This window comes from Taudactylus pleione, unplaced genomic scaffold (assembly GCF_031769625.1).
Source record: "Taudactylus pleione unplaced genomic scaffold, aTauple2 ptg001956l, whole genome shotgun sequence".
NCBI lineage: Eukaryota > Metazoa > Chordata > Amphibia > Anura > Myobatrachidae > Taudactylus > Taudactylus pleione.
In genome coordinates this window covers 4673513-4696800 of record NW_028286352.1, presented here as the reverse complement: position 1 = coordinate 4696800, position 23288 = coordinate 4673513, and positions in this window count along the sequence as shown.

Sequence of the window (23288 nt, the reverse complement as noted above, 5' to 3'; positions counted from 1 at the left end):
CGGGCATGCGTACTGTTAGTCGCAGGGAGGAGAGTTAGGGTTAGGACAGTTAGGGGGGTTCATTTTAGGTTTTGGTGGAGCAGTTAGGTTTAGGCATCCCTAGGGAGGAGGGTTAGGGTCAGGCACCACTGGGGGGTCAGGCACCACTGTTAGTTTAGGAACTAACGGGGATGGTTAGAGTTAGGATGCAAGGTGGGGAGGGTTATGGTTAGGCTACAAGAAGGGAGGGTTAGGGAGAGAAGGGTAAGTATATTTACTTGCCCCTTGTCGGGATACCAACCATCGGGATGCCGCTGTCGGTATTGTGACAGGAGGCATCCCGACAGCCGGCATTACATACCGATTCCACAAAAGATGTCAGCGGAATGTGAAATAGATGTTAGTCCACATAGATGTTCCTAAGCTGGATGGTAGGTTTATTTGGTAACAGCGGTGTGCAAAGGGTTGACAACGGTGTTAGTGGTAATAGCAGTAGGCACAGGATTAATAGCGCTAAATAGGTAATACCATAGCTGTGGCATCGGTAACAACAGTAAGTCTAAGATAAGGAGCTTTACACAGTGGCATGAACAGAGTTTGCACATGCTTACTAGGATGGTATTGACGTCTTCCTGCCGGTGTGTCACTGTACGGAGGAGAAATCGCTAGAGCACACTCATCTCCTATACCGTCCATTGCACAGGGCTGTCTATGCTTACATAAAAATACTACATTTGTCAACAAAGTCCATCTGTAATCATAGGTGTGTGCAGGCACCGGGACAGGAAGTGCCACTTTGGCTCTTACCCCTCTGCCAGGTCATGGACTACCTCGTCTCCCCTTCCTATGGGACATAGAGTCCAGGTGAGAAGTGTATGTGCTGGAGGGAGGGAGGACCGAGTAGTCCATGACCCAGCAGAGAGGGAAGTGCCGAAGGGGCACCCGCTGTGCCAGCACCTGCTCACAACTATGACTGTAATCTAAGACATTTGGAGTTATGCAATAAACAACAAACAGTGAAACAAATCAACATTTTAAATATATTCCAGTGCGCACTTTCTCAGTAAACATTTTACAAATGCAACATCAGTCCCAGTGGGTGCTTGATGAATGGGACATTTAATTTCCAAAGTTGTGCAGACATTCAATATTTCTCAATCTACAGTGTCACATGTGTACTGGGAATACCCTATGGGAGGTATAACCACCAAATGGTGACAGCACAGTGGCTGACCATGCATGCTTAATAATCGTGACCAGTGGTGTCTGGCCAGAATTATCCGTGGTAACAGACAAGTGACACTGGCTTAAATCACATCCACATTCAATGTAGGAGGCACCAGACACATATATCCAGCATGTAAGTGCAGTGTTCTTTAACTTCCATGAGATCCGGGAGAAGAAAACCCATCAGAGTGCCCCTGTTAACAATACGGCACCAGACACAGTGACTCACCTGGGCTCGTAATGATGCTAATTGGACCATGGATAATTGCAACATGTGGCATGGTCTGATGAGCCATGGTTCCAGTTGTTTTGGGCTGAGGGTTCCTGTGTGGGACAGAACCCTTCAGGCCATGGACCCCACCGTGCAAGCTGGTGGTGATTCCATAATAGTATGGGGTGTGTTCATGTGGCACAGGTTGGGTCTGCTGGTCCACCTAAACACATCATTGATAGGTAACTGCTACATTGCATTGCTTGATGACCATTTGCAGTCCTTCATGGACTTCATGTACTCCCACAACGATGGAATATTCCAGCAGGATGATGCAACATGTCATCAGTCCTAAGTTGTCCAGAATTGTTCGAGGAGCATTCTGGAGAGTTTAAACACACACAGTGTATCCCAACACTTTGCAGATTGCCGCAACAAGAACCCAAGAAGACTGAAGTTCACAGGAATTCAGAAAGTAACCAAAGACTGGAAGACAAGTTGTTATCAATTTTTTATTTCACAAGAAATAACATTACAGAGAAAGTCGGCATAGAGCATAAGGTTACCACTCAAGCTGAGGAGACTTCCTGTTCTTAATGTCCATTTTTAACAGAATTTTTTTTAAAAAGTCTTATGTATAAAATAAGACCCGGTGACACTTTCAATCCTTAAAAAAGTAGCCAGTTGCTATGAAACACATTGGAGCCACCGTGCTGGGCATTAAGCAGTAGCAGGCAATACACAGAACAAAGCATAGCGGCATCTGATGTCATTAATAGCTGCCGCAGCTGCTTCAGCTGCTGCAGCCAAAACGCATATACACCAAGTTGACTGGGGAGGACTTCAAGGCTGTCTGGAGAACCAGGGACAGGTAGGGTAAGCCTAGGGTTAGTCCATCAAGCTTGCTCTGGAACAACAATTTGCCCGCTAAAGACCATTAAGTCTAAAAAGACTATAAACATTATATATGTGCCTGCATTTTTTATACTGCCATTTTGTGCTTTGTTTTATTTTATCCCATTCTTGTACATTTTACACATAAGCGCACAGTGGTGTTTTTGTATATGTTGGAAAGCCTTGATACACCAATCCCATCCAAAAAATAATCATGATTATCTAGTCAGTGATTTTTAACATGCTCCTTTTCCCCAATCCACGATGGCTGCATTTCGTGGATCAGATCAGCAGAACGGCTGATTGGGGCCGTAGATAATTGGCCCACATTAGGTGCTGGAAGCATCTCACTTCATGGGAAAAAAGTAACTGAAGTTAATTGGAATACATTTTTAAGTCCGATATTTACGAGTTTAGTGATTATCGGTGGACCTCGCATGCGTCTTAGCCACAATGCAAATCAATTGAATTGCGGTCAAATGGGACTACGGTTGTAGAGAGGATTTATTCGCTAGTGATTAACAGATGGGCTGTTTTGTGGGAGGGAGTGGCTGCAAAGACTCTGGCGTGTAGTGAACATTTTCGGAATGCAGAAAATATGGCGTCAGAGTCTCAGTTTTTCCAGCCATTCTGAGTGACCATAGAGTTTCTCAGATGGTCGATTATCAAAGGATCTGTAGCAACTGATGCACAGTTGCTTGGATCTGCGAGTCCACCGGTGGCCATCACAATACATTTCCAGGCTGCTGTGGTAATAGCATATTTTTGCTTGGCAGCTGCATACAAAATTGCTGCTGCTAATGTATTACCATTGACATCAGAATTAGGGTCATAGTCTGTCTCTGGCTGATTGAGACATGTAATGATTGCATTAGATTCATACAATGGGGTCTATTCATGAAGAACATGAAGTAGCTCACAAGAAATATCACTATATATCGCATCACATCGATGCGATAAGTAGTGATGTTTAGTAGCCATTCATGTATAATTACCTCTCCGACATCTTCATGCGCTGTCCGTCCCCTCCACGATCCCTGGATGCAGTGAGAAGACAGACATATCGGTTGCCCGATATGTCTTGTCGAAGCCGGATAATTTGCTGAGACTAAATCTGTTAAAATTAAAATCTGCCCGACGCCAGTTTGCGAATGGCTGCAAGACGCCATTTAGTGAAGACTACCCAGCGCCATTTTAGCGAATCTCACACATAAGTACATACGGCGATGCTATTATATAGCATCGTGAGATTTCCACGCAATAGAACAAATGTTAAAAGTTCCCATTATATAAATGCATACATTGAAATAAATATATAATATGATCAACCCTGCAAAACACATACCACGGTGTACTTCACAAACACGTAGATGCACAACACTAACTAGCGTCTTTTCTTAATACCCCAATACTTACACACTGCACATTTACATAAAAAGGTTCCCTAGCATTAAGGTTAATATTTAAGATTTTATTCATTATCAGTAATGTTGTGAAATACATGTTATTTGATATCTATGGTTTAGTGCATGATAAGCAGACCGTGTTTGGTGTCTTTGCAGATTTCCGGTTCCATCGGTGAAGAAATCGCAACATGTGTCTGCACATTATGGATCATAGAGAGTTAGGCATTAAAATGTATCCTGTAATGCAGCCAGTTTAGACTTGTTATGCAGTGGGAAAATGGACACAAAGAGCTGTTGGAAGCTGGACTGTGGCCATATGAACTGACCAATGAACTGTACTGTAACAGAAGAACCAGGAAGAAGAACCAATGGAATCATGCCAACCTGTTCTATTGTATTGCCTATCTCTGTAAGGGTATATATGCAGGCTCTCTGAAACTAGATGCCAGTCATCCTTTCTTTGCTGCTGATGGAGGTTTCATCTTTGATGCCGGGATCTGGATCCAGAGTGCATGCGTATGTAACGACCGTACCTTGTGACTGTATAATTTGTTTGTGCTAATTGTATTTAGATCACATCGTGTAACCATCTGCTTTTTGTTGAATAATATCTTTTTGTGCTTTGGAACCACAATCAAAGTTTGAAAGCAATTATTTCTTGTGCGACTCATAATGCTAAATAGCGACATTTTTAGAGTGTATAGATAGGTAGGAATCGATAGTCAGTACTCTCACTGCACATGCACTGGCGCCTGAGAGCAGCAGGTCAGGCCAGACCTGCTGCAAAGGATGCTGGAAAAGGGGGGCAGAGACAGTGCCGGGCAGACAGCAGGGTATGCAACTTCGCAGCTCCGCTCGGTTTGCGGTACAGATTACGCCATCTTCAGATGGCGAATCTGTACGCAGGGGAGAAACTGAAAGCTGAGCTTTCCGTTCTTCTATGAATCGCACTAACCATACAAAAGTATGGTGATGCGATACAAGCATGGAGCGGGGTGCCGCTGGAGAAGTAATACACCTCTCCACGGTAACTTGCTCCAGGAATATCACAAAGCAGAGAAGAGCCCTGATTTCAGTTAAACAGGCATCTTCTCTGCTTCATGAATAGAACCCCAATAACACAACTTTTTATCCCTCTGCATTACTCATCCATCAGTGGGTTACAAGTGACAGTGATGTACAGATGTGTCCACATGCATCTAGCCTCCTTGCGCGTTAAACAGCCCTTCTAATCGCGCCATGCCATGGTGTGACTCATTAGCGCAGAGCGACTTTTGTGCAACTTTTTACCTTCAAATGCGTTTTGTTTACACAGTGATGTGAAAAGCTAACACAACCAGCTTCTGCTGATTAAAATGATATGCAGCATGCCTATATTCTCTGTGTGTGACTGCGGGTGTATCTGCATGCGAAACGCTATGTTACAGTGTTACAGCCGCTGATACTGCAACGCAGCATTTCACATGCAGATACACCCGCAGTCGCTCACAGTACATAGGCATCCCGCATATCATTTTAATCAGCAGAAGCAGCTTGTGTTAGCTATTCATATCACTGTGTGAATAAGATGCATTTGAAGGTAAAAAGTCAAACAAAAAACGCTCGACGCTACCAAGGCACACGTGACTTGTAGCGCATGGAGGATAGATGAATGTGGACACATCTGTACATGATGCCACGTCTTATTTAATGGGGCTGTTTTCTGTAACAGCACACAAGGAGGAAAGAGGTTCATCATTATAAATGCAATGTGGCAACAATAACAAGAACAATAATTTTATTAAAACAATGACTGAAGAAAGAATCGTTTAACATGTTTTATTACACTTTTTACTGTTTTATTAAAATTGCAAGTAAGCTGCGACAGGAATGATTTGTTCCAACAAAGTTAATCCCCATGTTCCCTGTAGAGTGTAGTATTTCATACAGTAATTACCTATGCTTCACTCATCATTGTCATATTTTTTTTAAAATGTCTGCTTATGGCTTTGCAGTGGGTGAGAATATGAGAACACATACAAATAACATGAGACACATGCAAATAATAATATTAAACAACAAATAGGGTTTGTGCATTGTTTGATTTAGAACAGAGGATGTGATTGAAGTTTATAAAGGCAGTAATTATAGGCACTACAGTACTTTGCCATTCATATAATCTTAAATGTCAACACATTAACACAGATGACTATAAATGTACTCCCCATGATCATTCTGCCAACCATTATTCCGTAGAGGCTCGAATCTCTTTGGGTATTATAACTGAATATAATGCACGCATTTTTATTTATCTGTCAAATATAAAATAAAAATAATTTTACATAATGAAAGTCAAAATGACAATTAATATTGACCTGAAATCCACACATAAACTATAATCAAATCTGGGATATTTATCAAAGCTTGGACAGATATTAAATTGTGAGAGATAAAGTACTGACTAGTCGGATTCAAGCTATTATATTCTAGAAAGTGCTAGCTAAATGATAAGTAGAAACGGATTGGTTGCTATGGGCAACATTTCCACTTCTAAAAACCCTCGCTTCAGTAAATATACCCCTATCTCTCTCCAAGCTTTGATAAATACCCAAAATAAATTAAATATATAACAAATAGCAAAGACTAGACTCAGTCCTCATAAGAGATTACAGAGTTCATAAACCAATAATATAAAATTATGCAAACATTAAAATCAATATACCTTTGAAATAACCATGCAGTCATTTACTTAATAGTCATATGCTTTCAAGTCAGTATAAGTCTACAAAGCTATAATAAATACAATTTGACTGCTAGTTAGTGTGTTGACAATTATATTTTCTTGATACAAGTTTGCTGAAATTCTCAATCAGAACGTCTAGAAATCCTTCATTTATTAAATATGAGTCAGGTGCCAAGGGTTGGTGCATAATTATCAGAAAGGCTGGTAATCCTTTTCACAGTAGTCCCAACTCACAAAGTAGATACTTATACCCCTTTTACACCAGAGTTAAAACCAGGGTTATTGCAGGGTTAACCCAGGTTGTTTCAAGGTGTAAAGACAGGGTTGGATTCCTGGGTCGAGTGACCCAGCAATGCAACCCAGGTAACTTGCAGGGTTTAACACGGGGACGACCCGTGAAACCCTGCAGTGTAATTGGCACAATCCAGGTCCCGATGAACCGGATCGTGCCACACGCCGCCCTATTGGCCGTCTTCAGTGGCACTTGGAGATTATGTCATCTCTCCAAGCGTCCACTGCAACACCATAAAAGCCGGGTCACTGCAGACCCATCTCCGGTGTGAACGGCGCCGACTCGGGAATATCCAGGATCGGCACCGCAGTGTGAAAGGGTTTCTGATCAGGATTGGAACCCTGTTCCAACCCCTGGGTCAGGCCTGGAACTTTGGTGCAAAGGAAGTATCAAAAACACTTGATTATCTGTTTGGCTCGTTAAATTTTCCACTGCAATGGTGAAAATTCATTATTTCAGTTATTATTTTATTAAGTTTAGTGTTACCTTTTATTAGGCTAACAGAACGCAGCAAGTCAAAAAAACAAATGATAACATCAAAACAATATGATATCCAATCCTCTATTCCTACCGAGATGACTACAATTGCTGAACTGAATAAAAAACCGTTGAGAAAGAGTAGGCAAATCACAATTTTAGCTGCACGGATATGTGGTGTCACTGTTGAGGTCCTATTATTTACAGACTGGAGTTGAATTTGTGTCATGTGTTGGAAAAGATAACTAATAAAGGTAATTGCTGAAATTAAGCACAACAGAAAGCAGAGAGCAGAACATACAAATGAAGGAAATAAATGAACTAGTCCTCTATTGGATGTAAACTTAAGTGACGTATTTTTATCAGTAGCATTCATTATTGACAAAATATCTGTTATAATAGGAAGACACACAATGGAGGAACCCAGGACAGATGAAATCAGGATCCATGGAAACATCTTGGGGAATATTCTTTGTAGATAGATGTAGGCTCGATGGTTAATCTTGACAGTTTTAATGCAGAAGTTGACACAGAGCCAGGTGGTGAACCAAACGTTGCAGGATGTGAATGTCAGGAAAAAATATAAATGGAGGTTGTCAACTTCGGACGTCATGGACTTCATGAAGTAAAAGTAATGGTTGGAGACTTTGCGCAGTCCTTGTAACAGACCAAAGAAGCTGATACTGAAGATGAGTTGGTCAGTAACCGAAAGAGTTTTGTTCTTCATCCAATCAAAAATATTCACAACACAGATGAATGCATTTCCCGAGAAGGAAGCCAGGAGTATAATGGTGTCTATAATTAGTAAAATTAAGTGAAAATTGTTAATCTCCATTTAGATCATTCTCTACCATTCAAATAGATTAGTTTGACTTAAGCAACTGCTTCTGATTCATTCTCATAATCCACTTATGTTTTTATAGGTACAGAGCCTGATGCAGAAAATACTCTTATACTGTAAATGCAAATAATGTCTCTGTAATGAACTCTATAGTGCATGGTTTGTGAACACTGTAGGTTCATCCACTGAGTTGGAAGATCAAATATCTTAAATTTGCAATGTAATACTCACCTTTAAACGTTTTTGAGGACATTTATTTTCTTTCCCAAAATAGAATCAATAATATAAGAGGTCAGGCCTCGTAGTCTTATAAAATCGAGGCCTGTCCTTTAATAAGTCATCATGTTTGTGTGATGACCTAATAGCAGCTGCAGTGTACGCCATATGTAATGTGTACAGTACAACAAGAGCCTCAGCTCCCACCACAGTGTGAGGACAAAAGAAGAGGGGGAACAGAGGTAAGTAGAAAGGGATAGGAGCATGTGGGGATCTGAGGAAGAAGGGAGGGATCTAGTGGCTTGAGGGGACCCAAATCCATTTATTTGCATATATTTACTAACTGATGTGCCCGGTTTCACCCTGGTAGACCTTAGATATTTACTATTTCCTTTATCCTATTTTAACTTAACTTATATGCTTAGTTCATTTTATGCCTTTGGGGTAAAGGAGCGTGGTAGTATCCATTTCAATAAATTGAGTTTTTTCAACTTTTTTTATGAATCAACTGAAGGTGAGTTATAAGACGTACAGTACATGTAAACCTTTTTCTCCTGTGATGGGGACAATGGTGTGAGGCACCATCTCCCCATTAACATTCAAAAACACAATTGCCATGTTTGAAATCCAAATTGCAAATAAAGTGACATACCGTAATACAATCCAAATTAATTTTCGATTGTAATTAATTACGTTTTCAGTATCCAAATACAAGTCAAGTGAGTTTTCTAAAAATAAAAACCTAGTCAAAGTGTTAAGTCCTTAGTAGTGGCGGCTCCAGAGGTGAGGCTGCAGTGCAGTCCAAAATTCAAATAGGGGAGCCACACCAACTGCCACCCCAAATGCTGCCAAACATCACTGGCAGTTGGTGTGACTCCCCTATTTGAATACTGGACTGTGCTGAAGCTACATCTGGGGTGCCTCGGGACACTTGCAGGAGTGCCTCAGGTTGGTGGTCCAGCACCAAATCATATTATTTATGGTCAATGTAATGTAAATATGTGGACTAATAGAAATGCAAACCTGTCCACCACCACAGAACTGACCCTAAGGATGACAGGTAAGCACAATTTACTTCATTTTACTATTTTAAGCCATTTTTTTCTGAATGTCTCAAAAACTTTAGTCTTAGGGGTGCCATGAAGATAATTCTGATACTCTAGGGAACCGTGGTTCCAAAAAGTTTGGGAACCACTGGTCTACACATATGACATGGGAGTGGGGGAAAACTTTTTAGGGTATGTCACCAGTTTAGCGCCCATCTTGAAGTTGACCATCTTGGATGCAACTCTAATTTTTTAAATAGGAAGCTAGCCATGTGACATATCAAACAGATGCAGAATTTCACATTTGTTTTAATGTATCTTTTTTCATTCTCGAGTTTGAACCTAAGGTTTATAAAATATATTCAAAGTGCTGTCCACCATGTTTCAGTGTTAACGCACTGCATGTAGTGTCCTGAGATTGCCATTCATCACCAGTTAGTGTCAGCTTCTGGCAGGGTACGGAGGAATATTTTTGCCTGTTTTTTACTATGAGGGACCACATTGGCTTCAGGTTTCCTGGTTTTTCACCTCAGATCAGGTATCTGCCTACTTTTTCCTCCCTCATGTTGTCTGTTCCTTGTTTTTCACTGACTATTCAGTTATTTGTCTGACATTTTGATTTCTTGTAGTTTGTTTAACACAGCCTTGACTCACTCGTCTTTAATGCTTCTTGTTTACAGATGCTTTTTGGACCCTAAATCCATTTGTATGCTGGGACACTCTTGTTTTTTAGGCCTCTAGATCTGCTGTTGCCTTGGACACCAGTCAGTTCCTCGCTGCTAGGGTCTGCCTGCTGGGTTTCTGGGGTTTGTGTTGGGGATCTTTTTGTAGAAAATTGTTTGAGGCTTCTGAGTGTTACGGGGTTCCCAATATCCTTAGGCTCTTTTGGGAAGCTAATGTCTTTAGCCCTATGGGGCACCATCATCCATGACTTTACTTGGCTATTGGATTGGTGGCTGTAGGTGCAGCTGGTTTGGTATGAGAAAGTCCCTAGATGGTTCTGCCATTGTCACTCAGAAGGGAGTGTTTCCATTGAAGGTTAACCATGACATGGCCCATTTTCTGCTGTCCCATTGTTATGCACCATCCTCTCATTTGGTTCCATTATGTACATCTCTACCAACTTGATATGATCCATTTGATGGACAATGGTCTCTCTTTTTTTGTGCATGCTTTCTTTTGTTTCTGGATGGCTTGGTGGTATAGGTTTTGGGTAGTTTTTTGTGGTGGCGCTGACAACTCTCCCCTTTTTCATTCTCTTGCAGTGTTGTGATGCAGGGGACTGGTAGAGCAGACTATTTTGTGCTCAGCAGGTATGCTCTATTTCCTAGTTGCATTTTGGCTGTTGACCTCTAGTTTGGAGACCAAGGACAGGGCTGGATCTAGGGGCGGGCTAACAGGGCCATCACCCAGAGCGCCGGCCCCTAGAGGATGCTGCTGAGCCCCCCTGTCATTTTCAGGTTTGTTTGTTTTTTTCATTTTAATTGCTGGCTGCCGGGCAGCTGCTGTTACTGGCAGCCTGATTTGTATAGCAGCTGCAGCAACAGCATACTCGAAGGCTGAGCTTTAGAAGCTCTGCCTCCTTGAGCTCTGAGTCTGCTCTCTCAGTGATCCCAGAGCTTCCTGTCTGGGCATGGCTGCTTGCATCAAGGAAGGAAGTGTGTGGGAGGATGACAGCAGTACAGTGTACACAGCCAACTCAGACCGGAAGGGGAAGACCAGCATCAGGTAAGGATTTTTTTTAAAGCAGTGTACAGTTGTAAGTGATGCTGGGGGTTGTTAAGGGGTGGGGGACTGTGCTGGTAGTGCTGGGGTGTTAGTAAGGGGGAGGGGGAGAGTGCTGGTGTTGGTAAGGGGGGCAGAGTGTGCTGCTGGGGTGTTGGTAAGGGGGCAGAGTGTGCTGCTGGGGTGTTGGTAAGGGGGTCAGTGTGCTGCTTGGGTGTTAGTAAGGGGGGGTGCTGCTGTGGTGTTGGGAGGGGGGCAGAGTGTGCTGCTGGGGAGTTGGGGAGGGGGTGCAGCTGGGGTGTTGGTAAGGGGAGAGTGTGCTGCTGGGGTGTTAGTAAGGGGGGGTTGCTGCTGGGGTGTTTCGAGGGGGTTTTGCTGGGGTGTTAGTAAGGGGGTAAGAATGTGCTGCTAGGGTGTTGGTAAGGGGGGCAGAGTGTGCTGCTGGGGTGTTGGTAAGGGGGTCAGAGTGTGCTGCTGGGGTGTTGGTAAGGGGGGCAGAGTGTGCTGCTGGGGTGTTGGTAAGGGGGGCAGAGTGTGCTGCTGGGGTGTTAGTAAGGGCGGGGTGCTGCTGGGGTGTTGGTAAGGGGGTAAGAGTGTGCTGCTGGGTGTTGGTAAGTGGGTCATAGTGTGCTGCTGGGGTGTTGGTAAGGGGGGCAGAGTGTGCTGCTGGGGTGTTGGTAAGGGGGTCAGAGTGTGCTGCTGGGGTGATAGTAAGGGGGGGCTCTGAGTCTGCTCTCTCAGTGATCTGGGAGCTTCCTGCCTGGGCATGGCTGCATGCATGAAGGAAGGAAGGAAGTGTGTGGGAGGATGACAGCAGTACAGTGTACACAGCCAACTCGGACTGGAATGGGAAGACCAGCATCAGGTAAGGATTTTTTTTAAAGTAGTGTACAGTTGTAAGTGATGCTGGGGGTTGTTAAGGGGTGGGGGACTGTGCTAGTAGTGCTGGGGTGTTGGTAAGGGGGAGGGGGAGAGTGTGCTGGTGTTGGTAAGGGGGGCACAGTGTGCTGCTGGGGTGTTGGTAAAGGGGGGCAGAGTGTGCTGCTGGGGTGTTGGTAAGGGGGGCAGAGTGTGCTGCTGGGGTGTTGGTAAGGGGGGCAGAGTGTGCTGCTGGGGTGTTAGTAAGGTGGGGGTGCTGCTGGGGTGTTGGGAGGGGGGCAGAGTGTGCTGCTGGGGTGTTGGGGAAGGGGTGCTTCTGGGGCATTGGTAAGGGGAGAGTGTGCTGCTGGGGTGTTGGTAAGGGGGTCAGAGTGTGCTGCTGGGGTGTTAGTAAGGGGGGCTCTGAGTCTGCTCTCTCAGTGATCTGGGAGCTTCCTGCCTGGGCATGGCTGCATGCATGAATGAAGGAAGGAAGTGTGTGGGAGGATGACAGCAGTACAGTGTACACAGCCAACTCGGACCGGAATGGGAAGACCAGCATCAGGTAAGGATTTTTTTTAAAGTAGTGTACAGTTGTAAGTGATGCTGGGGGGTTGTTAAGGGGTGGGGGACTGTGCTGGTAGTGCAGGGGTGTTATTAAGGGAGAGGGGGAGAGTGTGCTGGTGTTGGTAATGGGGGCAGAGTGTGCTGCTGGGGTGTTGGTAAGGGGGCAGAGTGTGCTGCTGGGGTGTTGGTAAGGGGGGCAGAGTGTGCTGCTGGGGTGTTGGTAAGGGGGTCAGAGTGTGCTGCTGGGGTGTTAGTAAGGGGGGGCTGCTGGAGTGTTGGTAAAGGGAGCAGAGTGTGCTACTGGGGTGTTGGTTAGGGGGTCAGATTGTGCTGCTGGGGTGTTAGTAAGGGGGGGTGCTGCTGTGGTGTTTGGGAGGGGGGCAGAGTGTGCTGCTGGGGTGATGGTAAGGGGAGAGTGTGCTGCTGGGGTGTTAGTAAGGGGGGGGTTGCCGCTGGGGTGTTGGGAGGGGGGCAGAGTGTGCTGCTGGGGTGTTGGTGAGGGGGTGCTGCTGGTGTGTTGGTAAGGAGAGGGGGTGCTGCTGGTGTGTTGGTAAGGGGAGAGTGTGCTGCTGGGGTGTTGGTAAGGGGAGGGGGTGCTGCTGGTGTGTTGGAAAGGGGAGAGTGTGCTGCTGGGGTGTTGGTAACGGGAGGGGGTGCTGCTGGGGTGTTGGTAAGGGGAGGGGGTGCTGCTGGTGTGTTGGTAAGGGGGGCAGAGTGTTCTGCATGGGTGTTGGTAAGGGGAGGGTGCCCCTGAGGTGTTGGTAAGGGGAGGGGAGTGTACTGCTGGGGTGTTGGTAAGGGGGAGAGAGTGGGGTGCTGGTAAAGGGGCAGTGTGCTGCTTTGGGTGTTGATAAGGGGAGAGTGTGGTACTGGGGTGTTGGTAAGGGGGCCAGTGTGTTCTGCCTGGGTGGTGGTAAGGGGAGAGTGTGCTGCTGAGGTGTTGGTAAGGGGGCAGAGTGTTCTGCCTGGGTGGTGGTAAGGAGGGGGTATGCTGTCTGGGTATTGGTAAGGGGGGCAGAATGTGCTGCTGGTGTGTTGGTACGGGATGGGGGTGCTGCTAGGGTGTTGGTATGGTGAAGATGCTACTGGAGTGTTGGTAAGGGGAGGGGAGTGTGCTGCTTGTGAATTGTTAAGGGGGGCTCCTACACATACCACTAGAGATGGGCTCCTACACATACCACTAGAGACGGGCTCCTACACTCGCCACTAGAGACGGGTTCCTACACACACCTAGGTACCACTTGCCACTAGAGAAGGGCTCCTACACACACCCAGGTACCACTCGCCACTAGAGAGGGGCTCCTACACAGAGACCCAGGTACCACTTAACCCTAGAGACTGACACTGACTACTGGAGACAGTCTCATTCACCTACCCAGATACTACGAGAACGGCTCCTACAATGTATTCTAAAGGGCATTACTGTGTGAGGCATAATGTGTTATAAAGGGCATTACTGCGCAAGGCAATTATTCATCATGAGGGTAGAGCTTGGGGGAAGCCCAGCACCTCCATAAGTGCTGGGCACACCCCAAAGTGTGATGAATTGGGGGTGTTCCACAAGGACATGCCCCCTTTCCAGATGCTGTAATAACTTCTTTTTTGGGGGGGGGCGCAAATGGAAACTTTCGCACTGAGCTCCACAATGTCTAGAACCGGCCCTGACCAAGGACTCCATCTTACCAGATGGGTCTTACCTTATATCCATGGTGTGGAGGAGAGCTTGCTGCTAGCTGTGCACCATATTGGGCATGGACAATTACACCTCTTTTTTAAGGATGCTGCAGTTCATCTAATTTACATATTGATATGTATGTCCTTTCCACCAAAGTTTTTCCAGTTTATGTTATCAATAAAATTGATGACTCATATAAATGTCAATTACAGTTGTCTGTATATTATTTGTAGATTTAAGTAAAGTATTTTTAAGGTTAGCAGGTTATTGCATTTAAGATGACTTTTGTTAAGAGTTACAAGCTGGCTTCTGCCGTAAGTAGTTTATTGCAGTATATTATTGATAGTATTGAAATATATATATATATATATATATATATTAGGGGTGTGCACCGGACACTTTTCGTGTTTTGTGTTTTGGTTTTGGATCTGGATCTTTCTTCGTGTTTTGGATCTGGATTGGTTTTGCCAAAACCACCCTTCCGTGTTTTGGGTTCTGGGTTTTGTGTTTTGGATCTGGATTTTTTCTTAAAAAATAAAAAAAACCCGCTAAAATCACATAAATGGGCCTTTTTTTGTTCCTACGCTATTAATAACCCCAATAACATTAATTTCCACTCATTTCCACTCTATTCTGAACACCTCACACCTCACAATATTGTTTTTAGGCCAAAAGGTTGTACCGAGGAAGCTGGATGACTATGCTAAGCGACACAAGGGGGCGGCACAAACACGTGGCCCATCTAGGAGTGGCACTGCAGTGGCAGACAGGAAGCCAATCAGCGTTATGGTGCCCATTTGCATGTAGCACGAACCCGGGAGATCCGTGCTACATGCATCTGTGTGATTGGCACAGAGCAATGACAGGTCCGTGAGACCCGTCTGTGCTGCTGTGGTAAAAAAAAAAAAAAAAAACCTGTGTAAAAAAAGAAAAAAATGGCGTGCACCCCCCCAAAAAAGAGCAACCAGCCCCGGGCATTAGTAACCCAGTGCTGGGTGTGCTTAAATACAGGGGACAAACGACGTAGGGGTCCCCTGTACTTAAGCACAACCAGCACCGGGCTAGTCAGAACCAGCGCTGGTTGCCAAAATACGGGGGACAAACGACGTAGGGGTCCCCTGTATTCTGCGCAACCAGCTCTGGGCTCTGATCCGGTCCTGGTTCTGGAAATATAGGGGACAAAAAATGAGTAGGGTTCCCCTGTATGTTCCAGAACCAGCACTGGACTTTTTCTAGCGGGGGGCTGATGCCACAGCCAGGGGAGCCCTTTCACCGGGCCCCCCAGCCGCAGCATCAACCCTGACCGCTAGTCAGCCCAGGCCGGGGATCCCTGGAGAGCTGGGGACCCCCCCAATAAAGGGGTCACCCTCTCCAGGGCACCCCAGGCCCAGGCTGATAGCCCGGGGCTATCCCCGCCACCCCTGGTGGCGGTGGGTGGCGGGTTGATTGTGTGGTGTGGTGTAAATAAAGAATATCAAACATTGTCTTTACAAGTAGAACTGCAAGTCCCAGCTAGCCTGCCCCGCATGCTGGTACTTGGAGAACCACAAGTACCAGCATGCAGGGCATTAAGGGCCCACTAGTACCTGTAGTTCACCTGTAAAAAAAATGTTTAAAAAAACACAGGACACACACACCGTGACAGTATAAGTTTATTAAACATACATACACACACACACATGTACACATACTCACCTATGTAACCTGTAGCATCGGTCCACTTGTCCGGTAAAGTATCCCTAGGGGACCTGTGAAAAAAAACATACTCACCATCTCCTATGCGAGGTTCTGTCCTCTTCGTTCCAAAGTAGGCATCCCCGGACTTGGCAAAAAAAAAAAACGAAAACGCGATCCACGAACTTAGTACCGTTCTATAGAACGGTACTTCCCGAATGAGAGCTTAGCGGCGGGGTATCACCATGGAAACCCCGCTGCTAAGCGTTCATTGGCTGAGAGAGGTCATCTCCCGTCTCTCAGCCAATGAACGGCTCCCTCCATTGTAGTCAATGGTGGGAACCGCAGGGTAAACTTTAATAACCTTGCGGCTCCCAGCATTGACTACAATGGAGGGAGCCGTTCATTGGCTGAGAGAGACGGGAGATGGCCTCTCTCAGCCAATGAACGCTTAGCAGCGGGGTTTCCATGGTGATACCCCGCCGCTAAGCTCTCATTCGGGAAGTACCGTTCTATAGAACGGTACTAAGTTCGTGGATCGCGTTTTCGTTTTTTTTTTTTGCCAAGTCCGGGGATGCCTACTTTGGAACGAAGAGGACAGAACCTCGCATAGGAGATGGTGAGTATGTTTTTTTTCACAGGTCCCCTAGGGATACTTTACCGGACAAGTGGACCGATGCTACAGGTTACATAGGTGAGTATGTGTACATGTGTGTGTGTGTATGTATGTTTAATAAACTTATACTGTCACGGTGTGTGTGTCCTGTGTTTTTTTTAAACATTTTTTTACAGGTGAACTACAGGTACTAGTGGGCCCTTAATGCCCTGCATGCTGGTACTTGTGGTTCTCCAAGTACCAGCATGCGGGGCAGGCTTGCTGGGACTTGCAGTTCTACTTGTAAAGACAATGTTTGATATTCTTTATTTACACCACACCACACAATCAACCCGCCACCCACCGCCACCAGGGGTGGCGGGGATAGCCCCGGGCTATCAGCCTGGGCCTGGGGTGCCCTGGAGAGGGTGACCCCTTTATTGGGGGGGTCCCCAGCTCTCCAGGGATCCCCGGCCTGGGCTGACTAGCGGTCAGGGCTGATGCTGCGGCTGGGGGGCCCGGTGAAAGGGCTCCCCTGGCTGTGGCATCAGCCCCCCGCTAGAAAAAGTCCAGTGCTGGTTCTGGAACATACAGGGGAACCCTACTCATTTTTTTCCCCTGTATTTCCAGAACCAGGACCGGATCAGAGCCCAGAGCTGGTTGCGCAGAATACGGGGGACCCCTACGTCGTTTGTCCCCCGTATTTTGGCAACCAGCTCTGGTTCTGACTAGCCCGGTGCTGGTTGTGTTTAAGTACAGGGGACCCCTATGTCGTTTGTCCCCTGTATTTAAGCACACCCAGCACTGGGTCACTAATGCCCGGGGCTGGTTGCTCTTTTTTTGGGGGGGAGGACGCCATTTTTTTCTCTTTTTACACAGGTTTTTTTTTTTTTATTTACCACAGCAGCACAGACGGGTCTCACGGACCCGTTAGTGCTCTGTGTCAATGACACAGATGCAAGTAGCACGGATCTCCTGGTCCGTGCGTGCATCTGTGTCATTGAAATACACAGCAGCACAGACGGGTCTCACTGACCCATCTGTGCTCTGTGTCACTGTCAATCACACAGATGCATGTAGCACGGATCTCACGAGTCCGTGCTACATGCAAATGAGCACCATAATGCTGATTGGCTGAGAGCCGTGACAGACGGCTCTGTCAGCCAATCAGCACTTTGCCCATTAAAGGCAAAGGCATTTTTTTTTAAATGGCCGCTCGAGGCAAAACCTCGAGATCCGACAGCAGATCTCGAGGTTTTGCCTCGGGAGAGGGATCCGGGGCAGACAGGGAGATCCGAGCTTGGGCTCGGATCGCCCCGGATCCCCGAAGTTCGGGTGGGTTCGGTTCTCAGGGAACCGAACCCGCTCATCCCTAATATATATATATATATATATGGTATTAATACTGCCATGTAGTTGGTACCATGTACAATATGGGTAAAACCAAGCATGGGTTCATTTCTGGTTTATTTCATTTAAAAAATGTGCCTAGTATTATCAATCAAGACTATATATAAAAGGCCTAATTGGGTGTGGCTAACAAGCCAACTCTTGTCTAGATGTTACCCTCTGTACCTGAGAGGTGCATAATATGAAATTCATAATGGCTATTAATTCTGATAACATGGTATGTAGCCCTAAGCTCTATGGGTCTGGGAAATAAATGTCCAGAACCCCAAAAATAGCTGGGTGTATGAACACAGTTGGGGACAAATTAAGAGACTCAAATAGATCACATGATCCCATATACTTAGAGCCAACATATTATATAATAATATAGGCTCAAAAGGAGGTGGACCAAACCACTGGAAATAATATTACCACATTACCTATACTGGGGTACGGTCAATATCCTGACAGTTGAGATGCCATTGCTTAGAATGCCGGTGCCAAAAACCTGACACCTGTCAGAAACCCAGCGCCGGCATCCCGACCACCAGCATCTTGTACTGTGTTTAAGGGGAAGGTTAGTGTTAGGCACTAGGGGGAGGGTTAAGGGTTAGGCACTAAAGGGGAGGGTTAAGATTAGGGTGCGGGAAGGGGGAGGTTAGGTTCAGACAACGGTGTGGGAGGGTTAGGGTAGGGAAAGGGGGAGATTTCTGACCACCGGATTCCCGTTTGCCGGCATCCCTTACCCAACTCTCTATATCCGCCCCTATAATGAAACTAAAGGTCCAATCACCATAAGAAGCAATTATAGAACATAGAGGCTTATGCAATAGATTGTGACTTCCAGCTGGTTTTACCTTTAAAATGATTGCCACTTTAAAAATACAGGAAGACTCGCAGGAGTTCACAAAGCGGTTGAAAGTCGCAAGCTATTACATAAACCCCATATTCTCATTTAATCCCTGTGGATGAACAATTTGCAGAATATGCATCCATTTGGTGTCATGTTGTGACAGAATACATCCTCTGTTCCTTTCCCTTGAATTTGGGGGAATTCACTCAATCATGTTGTACCATATTGTATATGGTACATGTTTAAAATCATTGAAATGTTGAGCTTCCAGCTCATCCAAATTTTTTCCTTCCAACGTGGCCCGGTTGCTAGGTCATATACTTCTTTAGTTGCCGAGTCGTTTTGCCTATGTAAAGCAGTCCGCAGGGACATCTAATGTAATAAATCACAAAATCCTTCAACAAACCCACAAACATTTGGCTATTTTTTTATGCAGGGCATCATTTCTATCTCCCAAAAATATGCAAACCAACTAGCCGATGCCAGCACAAGTATCCATAAATCTAGTCCAATTGCCTCCTGCATGCATTACTGATTCGAGTTGCTTTCTAGAACACAACGTTTGATCATCTGCAATGCCATCAGTCGGCTAAGTGACCCATTGGGTCATGCAAGCCGGCCGCCGCAGATGCTGAAAAGAGGCCAGGAAATCTCCATCAGAGACCCTGGCCTTGTCAGCCTCCGACAATGGTGGTGACATGTCTGCGTTTTGGGAAACGGAGGCTGTCAGTGCCCTTTCCCTACCCTGAAATGTCAACAGACTGTCAATCACTGACAGTCTGCTGCCGAACTGCCAGCGATATCACAGACCCATGCTGCACATCCGCAATATGGGTCCGGCACGTGCCCAGATTTTCGAACATTGAGAATCTGTGTAAAAGACTGAGCTGCATCAACAGCTAAATCAGCCCCAAAGTTTTCACTACCAAGTCTGTTCTTCGCCTTGATTAATAAAGGTTTCTCATGACCTCAGAACATTCGTTTTTGCTGCTCAACAGGCTGGAAAAGGTTACAAAATGATTTCTAAAAACTTTGTCCTTCCAAGACATATAACATTACAATGGGATAGAATCTTAGGCTCTGGATAATTAAAGTCATCGCTGAACCCTCAGGAGCAGAGGACCATGTAAGTGTACAGGTAAGTGATCATTCCCTGGTTAACAACATAATACATACATAATTTTGACTGGAATTATTTTAATTATTGGAATTATGTTAATCCCTCTGATTTCTACCACTAGAAAAAGCTGAAGAATAATTCATAGCATAGGGTGAGGGGTAGGTTCCGAGGTAGCAAATAAATCCTATATCAGTTTTAAAAAAAGATTACTTTTGTGCACCTAAATAATTATTTCATCAGAAAGGTAAGTACACAACTAGATATACAGTATAGGATAATGTGTATATTACTGTTGGTGCTTCCCTAGAGTAAAAACATAACTGGAAACTAGGAGAGAGAGGAGAAATGCTGGATCAGGGGCACTCTTTGTATGTCTGCATAAAACTAAAACTTTTCATTATCAATAATAAAATCATTAGAGCAAAACTCAAAATATGGCACATGGACAAACAACACAGATCACCATATATATGTTGTATATTATTTACATATTCCACACCCAATGAATGAGTGTAGTGTATAAAGAAAATCCTGCACATTTTATATTATACATTACATAATTATTAATAATAATTATTCCATTTTACATAATTACATAATAAACATGCCACAGTAATTGTAAAATCAATTAATAAAATATACTATACTAAAGCCCAGTAATCGCTAAAAGAAAGTTGGCAATAACTATTGAATTAGTGCAGAAATATCCTTTAACCCTGCTTCGGGCGCAGCTGGCCTGACAGGCGCCACAAAGCTGTTCTCGCTCACCTCTCCGCTGCAAGGGGGCGCAGGGGCCTGCCCCTCCTAGTACCTTCCTATCTCTAGGTGCTGTTTGAAACCCCTTAGTCATAAATTAAATGTACTCATGTAATAATAATAATAATAATAACCTTCATTAGAATATGTACAATAAATATGTCAGAGATTGGTGAAAAATACAGCAAACTTTTTTGAATTGAACACATGTGGAAAACACAATGGCTGATTGTACTGTAGACTGGAGAAAAGGATTGCATACTAGTAACAGCTGCAGGAACATTGCACACTGGTAGAAGAGTTTTAGGAGCTTTAGATTGAACACTAGACAATGGCTGATTATACTGTGGACTGGAAAGAAGGATTGCATACTAGTAACAGGCACAGGAACACTGGTAGAAGAGTTTAGGAGCTTTAGATTGAACACTAGCTTTATACTACTATTTACTACTATGATTATATTTCTTCTTGTATCTGACACTCTTAATAAAAAACATTTTTATTATGTCTTTTGTTGTGTCAGGCCTTACATAATGATCTCTCCAAATAAAGGGTCAGCAAAGAGGTGAAAATGTAGAAGGCACAAATCATCTATTATTTCTCTGGAGACAGCATTCAACTTTGAGATTTTTTTACAGTAACTGTGTTGCTGCATATATTTCAAATATAATTTTATTAAGGGGTAATCTGAATGTATCATATGATATTGTGGTTTTTTTATGGTGCATTAATAATGGCTACTCTCCCCTTGCAAGAGAATGAACCTTTGCTGAATGATTTGAAGGCTACTACACAGGCTCTATTTGATAGATTTAACCCCATAGATCGTGTCTGTCAGGGACATGCATTTTTGTAGATTTTGTACAGCAGACTCATTTGTTTTAGACGTGACCCTGTCCAACTTGTGTATTTTCTACAGTTGTGTAATCATATTTTTTTCAGCTAGTCCCCATGACTTTCCTTCTGTGGATTACTGCATTTCTTACATGGCAAGGAAATCCTGACAAGGGACTTAAGACAGGCATCAAAATACAGACCCTTATCTTAATCCCAATGCTGGAACACCAAAGAATGCCAGCCCAAACTAGATAAGTCCCTTAGCATTAGCCGCAGGGGGGAGGGTTAGGTTTAGGGAGCGTAGCGGGGTTAGGGTTAGGTTTTGGGGGAAGGTTAGTGTTTGGCACCCTTAGGGGGGAGGGTAATGGTTAGACACAGAGCCAGATTTAGACCTCATGGGGCCCTAGGCAAGATACCAGTTTGGGGCCCCCCTCGATCAAACAATCCATAGCACTTTATTTGCGTTCCTGATTCATGCAAAGCATCCCTACCCTAATCCTGACCCTAACTTAACCCTAAGCTCAAACCTGACCATAACCTCTAACCCTAATACCCTAACCGCTAAACCCTACACCATCCCTAATACCCCAACTCAAACACCTAACCTGACCCTAATACCCTAACCCAAACTGATACACCCACCCTAATACCTTATCCCTAATGCCATAACCCAAACTAAACCTACTACCCTAAGGTTATACTCCTCATTATCCATTAAATACATCACATAAGCCTGAGAAGTGCTAAGGATTAGAATGTAGCTGCTTTGGGGTTGGCATCTGCAGTGGGGGTTGTGGTGTGGCCATGCCCAGTATTGTGTGTGACTGTGCTCACCTGAGTACAATGATGGGGATGAGTCATCACCATTACATACACCCCCCCCCCTTTTTTTTTTAAAGAACACTATAGGATTTATTTTTTTAATGATAGGTGGGGAGTGGACAGGACTGCATTATAGTATAGTATATTACATACAAGTACCTAACATGAAAATACTATCATCCTGGATTGCTGTACTAATAATACTAATAATATCATGATCATCATAATGTATATTACTATATGCTTGTAATATAAGGCAGTCCTGTCCACTTCCCAGACCCCATCTACCATAAAAAATAAATCCTACATAATTCAATCTATATTAGAGTAGTTGAGAATAGCACAGTACCTGACCCTACCTGCCTGGCTGCTGTGATTCCCTGAGATCTGGATCCTCGGTCACTGTCTCACTCAGCCAGACTCTGCCTTGGCCTGTCCCTCTGCTCCTTGCTGGGTGCCACCGGTGCGTGCTGCTGGTGGCAAGCCTGGCAGTCAGTGGCAGAGGCTGCTGTGCAGGGGGAGGGCTGGAGCTGGATGGGGCTGGTCAGATAACCCAGTGACTCTCCTCCTCCCTCTTATGCACAGTCACTCTGTGACAATGCAGACAGCGGCGTCACAGCGGGACTCTATAAGCGGGTCCTCGTGACATCATGATGTCACGCGGTACTCGTACAGTGCTCCTCTGGGAGCATTTTGACTGGCCAGATTTCTTGGAGAAAAGGGGCCCGTCCAGGGCCCCGCAAGTCAAAAGGGACCCATCCACGGGCCCCTTGGGACTCGCAGGGCCCTAGGCAAGCGCCTAGGTTGTCTTGTGGGAAATTCAGGCCTGGTTAGACACCCCCGGGGGAGGTTAGAGTTAGGCACTAGGAGGGGAGGTTAGGGTTAGCCACCACTACAGGAGGGTTAGGGGGGAGAAGGGTAGGGATAGGGTATTTATCTGCCTTGTCAGGAATTTCTCCCTTCGGGCTACCGGCATCAGGATATGAACCAGCAACTATTCAGCCGCCGGGACTTCATACCCATTCCTTCTTATGTATGTGACTTATGCAAAAGACTCTCATGTTTAAAAAAACCCTTAAAGCTTGGATTACTTTGCTCAAGATTTG